Source organism: Girardinichthys multiradiatus, chromosome 2 (genome assembly GCF_021462225.1).
Source record: "Girardinichthys multiradiatus isolate DD_20200921_A chromosome 2, DD_fGirMul_XY1, whole genome shotgun sequence".
Classification (NCBI taxonomy): domain Eukaryota; kingdom Metazoa; phylum Chordata; class Actinopteri; order Cyprinodontiformes; family Goodeidae; genus Girardinichthys; species Girardinichthys multiradiatus.
In genome coordinates, this window is record NC_061795.1 from 26,256,841 (window position 1) to 26,271,605 (window position 14,765).

At 39.6% G+C, this 14,765-nt stretch overlaps 2 long non-coding RNA genes across 3 annotated transcripts; one reads left to right on the top strand and one right to left on the bottom strand.

Annotated features, from left to right (window-relative positions):
• Positions 1-816: 816 nt before the first annotated feature.
• LOC124860479 lies at positions 817-10,943 on the bottom strand. Its single transcript, XR_007036368.1, has 2 exons — positions 7,705-10,943; positions 817-2,529 (listed from the first exon to the last, which is right to left on the bottom strand). It is a non-coding gene; the product is annotated as an uncharacterized LOC124860479 (long non-coding RNA).
• LOC124860482 lies at positions 2,536-6,403 on the top strand. Of its 2 annotated transcripts, none has more exons than XR_007036370.1 (4): positions 2,536-4,059; positions 4,434-4,485; positions 4,995-5,084; positions 5,870-6,403. It is a non-coding gene; the product is annotated as an uncharacterized LOC124860482 (long non-coding RNA). The 2 variants fall into 2 exon arrangements; XR_007036369.1 differs by having other exon boundaries at positions 2,536-3,948.
• Positions 10,944-14,765: the final 3,822 nt, after the last annotated feature.

Sequence of the window (14,765 nt, forward strand, 5' to 3'; positions counted from 1 at the left end):
TACCAGCCGATCCACCTCCTGTCTGTATGCAGACTCATCAGTGTCCTGGATCAGTCCAATAACAGTGGTGTCGTCTGCAAAGTTCAGGAGTTTCACAGACGGGTCCGCTGAGGTGTAGTCATTTGAGTAGAAGGAGAAGAGGAGTGGGGAGAGAACACACCCCTGAGGGGTGCCGGTGCTGATGTTTCTTGTGAGGGAAAAGATGCTCCCAAGCCTCACCTGCTGCTGCCGGTCCTTTAGGAAGCTAATGATCCACTGACAGGTGGGGGCCAGGACTTTGAGCTAGATGAGCTTCTGGTGGAGGATGTCATCCCTGGTGCGGTTGAGGTGTTGCAGGATGAAGTGTAGTCTCAAGTTGACTGCATCATCTGCCGACCTGTTTGCTCTGTAGATTTTGCCAACATTCATATGTTCAAAGATTATTAAAAGTAGTCCAAAATTTTGAGAAAGCACTAAAACAGCTCTTTAAATTAGCGCCAATGGGAATCTGAGAACCACATGTCAACTTTAGTGTTGTTAGTGGTTAGCATTGTGATAGTGTCGTTAGCAATTGGGACATGCTCACAGTGCTTACAAATCAGTTTGATCTTGTCTTATCTTTTGATTTAATGATTTAAAAGTGGTTAAAACATCTTCAGGACATCTAACAAAGTTTGTCATCTAGCCCTGCAAGCTGTCTTTTGACTACATCAATACAACGAGACAACCACCTTGTTGCTTTCATCAAAATAAGGGTCTCAAAAATAGATTCCGTGTCAACCTTAAAGCACTTACTGTCATGTTTGAATTAGAAAGGATCCAATGCAGGCAGAGCAGTGAAGCAACGAAACCTTTAATAGGAAAAGAAACACAGGACTTACAATTTTCATATGAAGAAACAGGACATGAAACCAGAACGGGAATAACAGGCAGGGCAATGGAGCAAAAGGGAACATGAAGTCAACAGTAGGAGCCAGGAAAGAACTAAGAAAATCAGTGAAATTACAGAAATGACAAGCAAACCAGAAGGGCAATCAGAGGAAATGAGTTACAGCTGTGGCAGAGCGAAGACAGAGTAGCTGAAGGAGGGAGAGTAATTAGCAAGAGCAGAACTGAAAGCGTAACACAAAGAAACCCAGAGGAATTATATAACTGAGATCTAATATACAATAACAGAAAGCACAAAAAGAAAATAAGAATCAAGGAAACAAAATAAACAGCAAAGAAATTGTCAAAATACACACAAAATAAATTTATCATGAAATTAATGATAAAAGCTTGAACCTACTTCACTAAATTAAACAGTTTGTGAGACAAACTTTATTTAGAACGGAAATGTATTTTAACATTACCAAATTAACACTTGTGGTATGGGATCTTGTGTAACACCTATGGAGTAGTTCAATTGGCTACTTTACAGTTTTAATATTTTTCTAATTTTAATAGAGCTGTCATTTTGAGAAAACTATTTTAGATATCCAGAATAATAATCTCAGATTGAAAGAATGCGGTTGTAGATATTTTGATCATAAGGCCAAAGCAAAGAGATGGTATTTTTCTTATCAGAAATGATAACTGTAGACAGAAAGAAAGTTCTTCTGCATATCTGATATGTTTTTCAGCTTGATCTTTAGGGGTTCTTGGCTTGTTCCTAAATATAACTGTCATTATCGGTATAGATCTGACCCACATACAGAGAACACTCAGAAGGGACAGTTTTACGGATTTTATTGTCAGCAAAGTAATCTGGGATGAGGACTGGAAACACCAGCTGTACGGGAAGGAAGAAGAATGAACTGGTGAACAAATGAATGATATGTAGTAACTGATTACTTAGAGCTGAGAAATGGCTTACTAAATTGTTGTAGCTTGAACCACCAGGGGTAGAGAGATTTAAAGTCTTAACTTGCAAAGGAAGATTGTTCAGTTGTCTTCTTTGTTGTGATCTTGGTGCCAGCCAAATGGAGCTCAGGTGCCGATGTTTGAGATGGAGGAAGGGACAGTGTATGCTGATGCCTGGGTCCTGGAGTTGGAGGAAACGGGAAGCTGCCAGCTTGGTCCATGTCCGAAAAGTACAGACGGTAGTGAGAGAAATCCACAGGATCCCAGAAGATAGATCCTTAACTCAGTAATTGATAATCCAGATGCTAAGCACTAGGGATCCAAGGCTTTATCTGTGATACATGAAATGTAAGGTGTATGCGGAGGCTTGCAGGTAGACAGAGACGAACCACTGAGGGACTGATCACTGTCTCAATCTCATAAGGTCCGATGAAACGAGGCGAAAGTTTCAGGACATAGACTTCAATGGTACGTCATATGCTGATAACCAAACCTTTTGGCAGGGCTGATATTCTGGGGCAGGTTGGCGTCGTCGATTAGCGAACTGTTTGTTCTGTTCTGTGGTTCGTTGGAGGGTTTGGATGGTGGAGTTCCATATGGTTCTGCAGCGATGGATGTGTTGGTGGACTGAAGGAACCATAATGTCTGTCTCATCGGCAGAAAACAAAGGTGGCTGGTAACCTAGGGATGCTTCGAAATGGGAACGTCCTGTAGCAGAGGAAACATGAGAGTTCAGAGCATATTCAACCTATGGCAGGTATGAGCACCAGTCTGTTGGATTAGTAGAAGTAAGATAGTGTACACTGAAAAAAAGGAAACTGGCATCTGTTGAATCCATGCAAACGTCTTTATTAACTTTAACAAGATTGTTTTATGTACTGAAAGAAAATGTGATGGCATTGTGTAGATACTACATAATATACATAGTCTGTGTTTTAACATGTTCAATTCATCTTGGGATAAAGTGAATCACTCATGTTAGTACAAGGTTTCTCACGATATTGCTCTCCTAAAACGAGAAAGTTTAAAAGAAAATCCCGCCCAACGGTATCTGACTCCTTTACATCCCCAACTAAGCAAGTGCAAGGTGCAGCTCAGCTGGGTAAGTATGGAATCTATTTCAGTATTAACTAAGCAGCGATGTTTAATATATTCTCGGATAGCAACAAGAAAGACCAGTTTTTAAGGGATATATTCTTGTCGTGCTGTTTAATGGGCATATCCAGAGTTTCAGCTGCCATTATTAAATGCGCCACTTTCTGTGCAAGCTAACATTTTGTTGCTAACTAAATGTTCCCAACTTGTTAAATCTAACAGACCAGGTCATGAACAGGCAGAATGAATGACTTTGTATAAATAAGCTGTGCCATATTTCGTGCTGTTGCGACGGCGTTTGTAAAGTTATTAACGTTAAGGCGTGGCTCCCTTGTAATTTTTCACCATGCTAATGCTGTTTGCTAAATTAGCATATGCTCTCAAATATTTGATGTTTAGTTGACTAGCGTTGTTGGACAACCAGGAGCACATCTAGTGTTTCTGGCCATTTTTCCGACAGTACAGAGATTACTTAATGGGGCCATTAATGGAATGCTGCAAAGTACATTTTCGTTTGCTCATCTATTTAATGTTGGCTGCAGTCATATTAGTAAGAGGCGGGAAAAAGACGCTTTGTCCATCACCAAAGGCTCTGGCTTGAGAGCAGGTACTCTGTAAGCGGAGGGATACGGGATTCTCGTTTTTCCCTCAAACCTAATCAAATACACAATCTAAAAACTTCAAAATGCTGTCGTGGACACTTTGTGACCTGTACATTCACCACGCTATGAAATAATAACGTATAATTATGTAATATTACGAGACATGAAGCAAATACTCGTAACTACATTCCTAGGATGGGTGTAGCTGTACACCACGCGCGCTTTTGAAATCCCTCCGCACAGCATCCGTCTCTGGAATGTAGTTCAGGTTCTGTGCGAAGTTCTGTTTCCTGAACTTCTTTAGGTTTTGGCTAGAAAACAACTATGTCTCGTGATGTTACGTTATTATTTTATAGCGTGGTAATTATGTAGTTCACAACTGTTCCACGAGAGCGTTTTTGAGTTGGTGGATTGTGGATTTGAGGCAAAGGTAAAAGTTCCGTTCACTGCATTGTTTTTTTTGCTGCAGATTGACAGACCAAATCCATCTCTGGATATCCTGTTGTCAAGTCTTTTGCTGTGGGCTCTAGTGTTTGTGGTGGTGAGATAAGTTTTTGTTATGTAATCCAATGTAGAAGATGTATGAATTCTACTTTTAGAAACTGTTTTTTTTCATTGTTAAGGAGATAAATAGATGCTGCATATGTGCTTTATATTGAAAAGTGTTCTTAATATTGTCTACACCCTCAGGTAAGTTAATAAATGAAGTAACTTTTCAAGAAATGTCACAAGAACATAAATACAAGTATAAATATACAGAATGTATAAAAAAATCATTAACTTTTCAGTTAATGATTTTTTTCATTAACTGATATATAGACTTTTTAGCAGCTTGTCATGCATTATTAAATCAAAAACATTTGGTGGATTTTTTATCAGATACTAATCCATTATTTTCCTTTTTCTTCTTTTCAGTGAATGATGCTGTGAATGTGGCCCTGTAAAGCATGCCCCTCAGTTCTACCAAGTAGGTCTAAAGTATTAAGTCATTATAGAGTAAAAACATAGATATCATGGGAATAATCGTTTTCCATGTCCTCATTTAAGCTGCAATTTTAGGACATGGAATGCACTTTCGATTCATTTGAATAGAGTTCATGTGTCTGAAGGCCGCCGTCAATAAGAGAGCTGTATATTTAGTTGCCATTTATGTCCTTGCCAAGATCTTGTCTTTGAAAGGAATTATTGAGCTCATATTTATGCACACTTGAAGAAACATTAGGTGGTAACTTGCCCATTTTTTGATTGCAACTTTCAAACAAATATCTTTGCAACACTTGAATCCCATAAGAGCAGAACACATAATTCATATTCAATAACACATTTTAAACCTGAAATCATAACAATAGCTAATGCTGTTCCACTGGAATCTGTGGAAACCCCTGTTGATGACAGTGTTTTTAATTTATTTTTTTCCAATTTTTGTCTTTCTTTTGACAACTTGTTAAAATGTTATGTGTTGTAATAACCTTTCAGGATGACATTGATACTACCACGGAGAGTCTCATAAGAGGACTCTGCATTTTCTTCATCGAGGACCCTGATGACCTTATGCAGGAGTACATGGTAAGTTTGTGTAAACATAGGCAATATGCTAAGCACAATATTTTAATGATGTTACTTGGATTCAAGTTTAAGTTATTTACCATTTTAAAGGTTCAATATCACTGGGGTGTAAAGCAGTATTTTCCAGTTACTTAAGAATAAACTGAATAGGTTTTTGTGATCTACCTATCTATCTATCTATCTATCTATCTATCTATCTATCTATCTATCTATCTATCTATCTATCTATCTATCTATCTATCTATCTATCTATCTATCTATCTATCTATCTATCTATCTATCTATCTATCTATCTATCTATCTATCTATCTATCTATCTATCTATCTATCTATCTATCTATCTATCTATATAGATATATAGATATATATATATATATCTATCTATATATCTGTCTATCTATATATATATATATATAGATATAGATATATATCTATATATATGTATATAGATATATATCTATATCTATATATATGTATGGTGTGGGTGGGTATCTGTATAAAATTTTACTTTGAGGCATTCATGCAATTATTTCATAGTTGCTTATCTTTAGTGTGCCACTGTGTGCTTTTATATTTTTTTCATATTTTATACAGTTTTTCCTCAATTACTGCTCTGGGTGTGTTCATCTTTTAGGAAATGGCATGTTTTATTTGATTATTAAATTAGTTGATTATTTAAACGATTAAATGGAATTAACCCAATTATTTCAACCCTACTGTAAAGTATAAAAGATCTAAATGTGTTTTAAAAAAAATCTAAAAATAAATTCTTGTTTTATCACCAGGACATGACTAAGTCTACTACACCGCAGTGCCATAGAAGCAACAACTGTTGGAATCTACATATCTAGAGGAACTCCCAACAGTGACAATAAGTGCAATGTGTGCATCAAACTCCATTTATAATATAATGCTGTTCTACAACGGATGTAAAATGTGCCATTTTGACAGTTCGTCCAGGTTATAGAATATAATGTGTGGGTAGGGAGGGGTGGTGGGATCTGATACCAGTTTTGTTGTACGTATTGGAGCAATGTGTGCATCAATACACCATTTATAATGTAATGCTGTGCCATGTTGACTGTTCTTCCAGGTTATAAAATAAAATGACTGCACCAATGAGCCAATGCAATAATTGTTAATGAGCGTTTGCATTTAAAAACAAACTGACATTTCATGTGTGTGGGGGTCCAGATACCAGTTTTGTTGAACGTTTTGGTGCAAATTCTTTTTAATCAATACACCATTTATAATGGCTGTAAAATGTGCCATTTTAACTTTTTGCAAGTCATTGAATAAAAGCTTTTATTGTGTCAAAATGTTTTCTAAATGTTAACTTATTTGGTGGGGGGAAAGTGGGAAACAAGATGTTGAAAATAGATTGTAGAATATAACTTAATTTGCATTTAAAATTTGGTTTTAATTTAGAATAAGGTTTATTTTTTGAGTAACATTTATTTTTGAAATTTTTAATGATATTAAAGTATTAACATTATCAAGGTGTCATTAGCATATAAAATTAATGTTGAATTTAAGTAATCAAATTGTGTTGGAATAAAATGACTGAGTTGTGCTGAAGTCAAATGACAAAAGTGAAATGATAGCAGAACTTAATTTATTCAAACACATTTTAATCATTTTGTAGCAACATAAAATACTTGTGTTTACTGAATATAACAGTCAGTCAGTCATTTTCTACCGCTTATTCCATAGTGGGTCACGGGGGAGCTGGTGCCTATCTCCAGCAGTCTATGGGCAAGAGGCGGGGTACACCTGGACAGGTTGCCAGTCCATCGCAGGGCACCACACATACAACCATACACACACTCATTCATACACCTACGGGCAATTTAGAGTTACCAATTAACCTAACAGGCATGTTTTTGGACTGTGGGAGGAAGCCGGAGTACCCGGTGAGAACCCACGCATGCACGAGGAGAACACTGAATATAACAACTTTGTGTTAAATGAACACAACAGTGTAGATTGCTGCCAAAGTAAAAACTTTGTGTGCAACCAATGTCCACTATTGAATTGGGTAAATCCAATGCATTATTTTTTTCAGTGTAGAGTGGATTCAAGTTGTTGATTGAGTCTCTGTTTGTCCGTTGGATTGAGGGTGGATTGTGGTTAGTGAAACTCTAGCTCCCAAAGTTAAACAAAAGTGCTTCCAGACCTGAGAGTTGAATTGCGGACCTCGGTCAGACAGGATGTCTTGTGGTATGCCATGTAAACGAAAAACATGTTTGGTGATAAGTTTGGTGGTTTGCAAAGCTGACGGATGTTTCCTGAGTGGAATGAGATGGCATGTTTTAGAGAATCGGTCAACAATTGTGAGGATAGTGGTCATACCTGAAGATGAGGGTAAACCAGTAACAAAGTCCAAAGCAATATGCGACCAGGGACAACCAGGGATACTGAGTGGTTGGAGGAGACCTGCGGGGGATTGATTGCTGGTTTTGTTTCTGGCACATGTGGAACAAGCCTGAACAAAGTCTTTAACATCCTTGTGGACTCAAGGCCACCAAAACCTTCTCTGTATGAGAGCTATTGTCCTGCTCACTCCGGAATGAGCAGAGAACTTAGCTGTGTGCAACCAATCAATGAGTCTATGACGAACCTGAAGTGGGACGTAGGTATGATTGGGTGGTCCTGTGCCAGGGTCGGGTTCCTGTTGTTGTGCTTTGAGGATTACGTCTTCCATCTCCCACCTGAGCGCCCCAACCATCCAATTAGGCAGTAGAATGGGAGCTGGCTCCTTTATAGAATCATCAACTGCAAACTGTCTGGAGAGTGCATCAGATTTAGTGTTCTTAGTTCCAGGTCTGAAAGAAATACAAAAATCAAAACGTGAAAAGAACAAAGACCACCGGGACTGACGTGGGTTCAATCTTTTAGCAGACTGTATGTAAGCCAAGCTCTTATGGTCCGTCCAGACTTGAACTGGATGTTCCGCATCCTCAAGCCATTGGCGCCATTCCTCAAGAGCTAACTTAATAGCTAGTAGTTCTCTATCCCCGACGTCATAGTTTCTCTCTGCATTGTTCAATCTGCGTGAAAAGAAGGCACAAGGATGTAGTCTCCCATCCTCAGAGTTCTGCAATAAAACTGCTCCAATGCCAATATCAGAGGCATCAACCTCTAAAATCAACTGTTTCGAAGAGTCAGGGTGATGGGAACTTGAGAGAACTTCCTCTTTAATGCCTGGAATGCTTCTTCAGCCTCGGGGGGCCATGAAAATGAAACCTTTGAAGAGGTTAAGGCAGTAAGTGGTGCGGCTGTCTGACTGTAATTTCTAATGAAGCGTCTGTAAAAGTTTGCAAATCTGAGGAATCTCTGTAATGTTTTGCGGGTGTCTGGTACAGGCCACTCCAGGACTGCCTTAATCTTCTTGGGGTGAGATCGTACCTGTCCACCCTCGAAAATGTATCCTAAAAAGGTTACTGAGGTTTGGTGAAACTCAAACTTTTCGCTCTTTACAAAGAGACGGTTTTCCAGAAAATGTTGAAGTACTTGGTGAACATGGCAACTATGCTCCTCAATGTTCTTAGAATAGATCAGAATGTTGTCTAGATACACAAAAACAAAAATGTTCAAAAAATCTCTAAGCACGTCGTTAACAAGGGCCTGAAAGACAGCAGGAGCATTGCATAGACCAAAAGGCATGACCAGGTATTCAAAGTGACCGAGTGGAGTCTTGAAGATCGAGGGGAAGCAAGAGGTTCAACCTCAATTCCAGCTTAGTTTACTAATCCTGACTCAATCAAATTCTGTTCACTTCCAGAATCGATCAAAGCGAACATAGTCAACGTCTGTTGATTAACTGTGATAGTGGCTGGCAAGCTGAGTCTAGGGGCTTCGTTATTTAATGAATGGTCCCCCAACCCCCCCTTCCTGGTTAGCGGACCCTGTCTTTTGGCTGCCCGGGACAAACAGGACAGCCAGCTACAAAATGGTCAGGAGAACCACAGTAAAAGCACTGCTTGGCTTGTCTGCGTCTCTGTCTCTCTTCTGGAGTTAACCGGGTGCGTCCTATCAACATAGGTTCTGACCCAGTAGCTAAGGGCTGAGTGGGTTTAGCAATGGGTGAAAGGTTAATCCGTGATCTAATACTAGATTTTCTGTTCTGGTTCTCCTTCTCTCCCTTATTGTGTTATCCACTCTTGTGGCCAAAGAAATTACTCCATTCAATGTGGTAGGTTCATTAACCAGAGCTAACTCGTCTTTTAGATCCTCGTCTATGGCATGAAAAATGCAGACTTTAAAGCACAATCATTCCAACCGGAAGCTGCTGCCTAAGTACGAAATTCTATTGAAAACTCAGTGAGGGGTCTATTGCATTGCTTTAATGCCCGCAGCTGCCATCCAGTGTCTGACTTATCTAATTTTGAGAAAAATGTCTGCTTAAATTCCGAAATAAATTCTTCAAAGGTACAACCAAAATTACAAGAAGCTGCAAATCGGGCCTTGGCCCATTGCAAAGCCTTGCTGGTCAAGAAACCAATGATTTATGAAATTTTAACATCATGCGGGAAGGAACTTGGAGAGCGGTTGAAAACTAGGGCACATTGGAGTAAAAACCCTCTACAATTACCCACCTCGCCAGAAAACCTATCAGGGTAGGGGAAATTATGTTACGAGAGTGAGGCGGCTGTGGAGTTACCGGGGATGCAGCAGCGCCATCTACCTGTGTGGTGAACTGGGTACTGAGGGTCTGCTGTTGCATGGAGGTGATCTGCACTAACTGCTGGTTAGTTTGACGCTGCTGCTCTGTAAGAAAATGGAGAGATGAATCATGAGAATGAAGCTGACTTGCATGTTCTGAAAGAGTTCTTCAGAGTGTTTCTGCAGGGTCTTGTTGGCCATAGTGTTCTGTCATTTTCGGTATAGATTTGACCCACATACAGAGAACACTCAGACGGGACAGTTTTACGGATTTTGTTGTCAGCAAAGTAATCTGGGATGAGGACTGGAAACACCAACTGTACAGGAAGGAAGAAGAATGAACTGGTGAACAAACCAAAAATATGAAGTAACTGATTACTTAGAGCTAAGAAATGGCTTACTAAATTGTTGTAGCTTGAACCACCAGGGGTAGAGAGATTCAGAGTGTCTTACCCTAAACCTAAGAACTCCGGCTCTTGCCTAACCCTAAATTCACTGGTTTTATTTATTAAACCTAAACACTCTGGCCTAACCCTAGCTTGCAGGGCTTTCAAACCTTGATTCATGCTTCATTTTACATTTCACACCTGGTGGGTTTTCTTACTTTAGTTTGACCAACAGTCCATCTTATTACCCACAATGCATTGGGCCTTCCTATGTTTGAGATGGAGGAAGGGACAGGGTATGCTGATGCCTGGGTCCTGGAGTTGGAGGAAACGGGAAGCCGCCAGTTTGGTCCGTGTCCTAAAGGTACAGACGGTAGTGAGAGAAATCCACATGAAGATAGATCCTTAACTCAGTAGTTGATAATCCAGATGCTCAGTGAAACTCTGGAACAAAGTCGGAATTCAGCAAGGTAAACAAAGCCTCAGGTAAAAACCTGCGTGGGAACAAAATACAAAGTTACTTGAAGTTCAAAAACGAAACAAAAGATCAGTAGAGGCTGAGCTTGTTACCACTAAGGCAATCACTCTGGCATCGAAGTACTGGCAGCCTCCCGCTTAAGTACTCCCCCAAGCAATCAGCAGATAGGAGACACCTGTCATCCAGCGCACCTGAGAGCTCCAGCACCAACTGTGAAACACTGAATGGTTATGCAGACAAGTACACCAAACACACACACACACACACACACACACACACACACACACACACACACACACACACACACACACACACACACACACACACACACACACACACACACACACACACACACACACACACTCTTGTTTTGCTATATGTAGTGAGGACCATCTGTTGACTCCCATTGACTTCCATTGATTTTCAGTCATTTTCAACCCTTTCTATGCCCTAACCCTGACAATAACCCTAAACCTAACCATTACCAGTGCATGCCTAACCCTAACCTTAACCTAAACTCAATTCACACCTTAGTCCTAAACCTAACTGTTAGCAAAATAGGTTGTGAGGACCAGCAAAATGTCCTCACTTTTGGTACAAACGGTCCTTTGATGGTGAAATCGGGAAAATGGTTCTCACTGTGATGCCAAGGAACACACACACACACACACACACACACATACAGACTCAAACTCTGACATCAACAACTTTCTTCCATTTGCGGAGGAGAGTTTGGGTTAGATGGTTGGAACTTTAAATCGTTTGAGTGTTCCAACAATACAATGATCTCTAAAACAACATCAGATATTGTTTGGAATTAGCAATAATGTGTGGATTACTATTAAAGCATGGTCTTTGGAGAAAACCAACCAAAAATGAATTCTACTAGTTGTGTCAAAAACAATGGTCAAAATCCATCCAGAATTATGTAGTGTAGATTAGCACTATTTTAAAACACATTACGATATAATTAAAAAGGTAAATCAGTCTCATATGCTTCACCATTAATTAACTAATTATCAGTGTGACATGAACCATTTTCCTTTCCCATTAAACAATGAATTGTTATACACTCAAAAAGACAAGAAGTTAATCTGTTTCTCAGCAATGTAACCTGTTTCTATTAGAGATAAGGACACATCACCCAAGACCTAAGGGAAAGATCACCAGTAACTACTGCTTGAAATAAATTATGCATTTATTTTATACAAAACTAATCTACATTAGCATGTCTTCCTTAGAAACACAAGCAACAAATGAAACTAACAAGATCTAAGACAAACAACAGAACAAATAATCTGCTTCAACCAAATCAAGCTCTAGGAGCAGTAAGGCTCTCTCAATTCAGTTCAATTAAATTCATTTCAGTTTATTTATATATCGCCAATTCACAACACATGTTGTCTCAAGGCACTTCACAAAAGTCAGGTACATACATTCCAATTAATCCTAACCATTGAACAGTACAGATTGAACAGATTCAGTTATTTATTCAAATTGGATAAAAAGTTTTTCTATCTAAGGAAACCCAGCAGATTGCATCGAGTCAGAGATTTGTAGCAGTCACTCCTCCTGGATGAGCATGTAGAGACAGTGGACAGTCACTGGCGTTGACTTTGCAGCAATCCCTCATACTGAGCATGCATGTAGCAAAAGTGGAGAGGAAAAACTCCCTTTTAACAGGAAGAAACCTCCAGCAGAACCAGGCTCAGTGTGAGCGGCCATCTGCCACGACTGACTGGGAGGTTTGAGAGAACAGAGCAGAGACACACAAAGAATACAGAAGCACTGATCCAGGAGTACTTTCTATGGGAAGGAAAAGTGAATGTTAGTGGATGTAGTTCCTTTAGTCATTTAATCTAGAGTCTGAAAGAGAGCACATACAATTAGTTACAGTAAAAGCTCAGTCAATTGCTATATCTAGGAGAGAGAAAGGGTTAAACACTGAAAGACAGGGCCAAGTCGATCATCTGTAGAAGGTGAGAATTAAGTTGTTTCCAGCAGAGGCTTGGACAATGCCCCTCTCTAGAAAGGTGTCACAGGTAGACCCAGAGTCAGGCCAGGTGTAGCTTATAGGAAGAGAAAAGAGAGAGAACATGAAGTTAAAAACTGAAATAACTGCAAATAATGGAAAATTGGAGAGTAGTGTGAGAATGTAGCGAAGAGGGTGAAAGTGGTCATTATGTCCTCCAGCAGCCTAAGCCTATAGCAGCATAACTACAGAGATAGTTTCAGTTTCAGTTTATTTATTTATGTAGCGCTTATTTACAACAATGTTGTCTCAAGGCACCCCACAAAGGGTCCGAAATGGCGCGGGGCCGCCGGGGAGGCCAGACCAAACCACCGAGTGCCAGAGCCCGGCCACCCCAGAACGGGCCACGTGCAGGAGCACTAAGTAAAATAATAAACTGATAAAGTTTGTCCATCTAGAGCCCACTTATGGCCATTGTTATACAAAAAACCACAAGGATCGGGATACCTCTCTCTGTTACACTGATTATAACCACTGGAAAAGAGAAGGGGTCATACAGGTAGCAGAAATGGAGGGTGTGTTTGCACCTCAACCATAACTGAGCCGGTTTAGGCTAAACCTGACTCCCCCTTCCTCCATCCAACAGGGATGGACGAAGGTAAAAAATAAGGAAGACAGCCTAAGCCACTCTAACTATAAGCTTTATCAAAAAGGAACGTTTAAGCCTAGCCTTAAAAGTAGACAGGGTGTCTGCCCATACGGACCAAAACCGGGAGCTGGTTCCACAGGAGAGGAGCTCGATAACTAAAAGATCTGCCTCCCATTTCTACTTTTAGAGACTCTAGGAACCACCAGTAAACCTGCAGTCTGAGAACGAAGTGCTCTGTTAGGAACATATGGAACAATCAGATCTCTGATGTATGATGGAGCTAGATCTTTAAGGGCTTTATATGCGAGGAGGAGAATTTTAAGCTACATGCATGCTCAGTATGAGGGATTGCTGCAAAGTCAACGCCAGTGACTGTCCACTGTCTCTACATGCTCATCCAGGAGGAGTGAATGCTGCAAGTCACTGACTAGATGCAATCTGCTGGGTTTCCTTAGATAGAAAACTTTTTATCCAATTTGAATAAAAAGCTAACTCCGACTGCACTGTTCAATTGTTAGAATTAATAGGAATGTATGTACCTGACTGTTGTGAAGTGCCTTGAGACAACATGTGTTGTGAATTGGCGCTATATAAATAAAACTGAATTGAATTGAATTGAATTGAATTGAATTCTATTCTGGATTTAAAAGGGAGCCAATGAAGGGAACCTAAAATAGGAGAAACATGATCTATCTTTTTAATTTTCATCAGAACTCTTGCTGCAGCATTTTGAATCAGCTGAAGGCTTTTCACTGCATTTTGTGGACATCCTGATAGTAAAGAATTACAATAGTCCAGCCTTGACGTAGCAAATGCATGGACTAGTTTTTCAGTGTCACTCCTGGATAGGATATTTCTAATTTTGGCAAAGGAAATCCTAGAAACCTGTTTAATATAGATTTAAATGACATGTCCTGGTCAAAAATAACACCAAGGTTTTTTACTTTATTACCAGAGGTCAATTTAATGCCATCCAGGTTAAGTGATTGACTAAGTAGTTTCTTTTTAAAGACTCCGCTCCAAAGATAACAACATCTGTCATGTCTGAATTTAGAAGCAAAAAATGTAAAGTCATCCAAGTTTTTATGGCTTCAAGAAATGCTTGTAATCTATCTAATTGGTTGGGCTCATCATGATTTATGGATAAGTAAAGCTGAATATCATCAGCGTAACAGTGAAACTTTATTCTATGCTGCCTGATAGTTTTACCTATTGGAAGCATACTGTATATATAGTAAAGAGAATTGGCCCAAGTACTGAACCCTGTGGGACTCCACAATTAACAATGGAGTTTAAAGATGATTTATCATTTACATGAACAAACTGGAATCTGTCAGACAAATAAGATTTAAACCAGCCTAGCGCTGTTCCCCTGATCCCTACAGCATATTCCAGCCTTTCTAAGAGAATATTATGATCGACTGTATCAAATGCAGCACTGAGATCTAAGAGGACAAGTACAGACACAAGTCCATTTCCTGAGGCCATAAGAATATCATTAGTGACTTTCAGCAGAGCTGCTTCAGTGCTA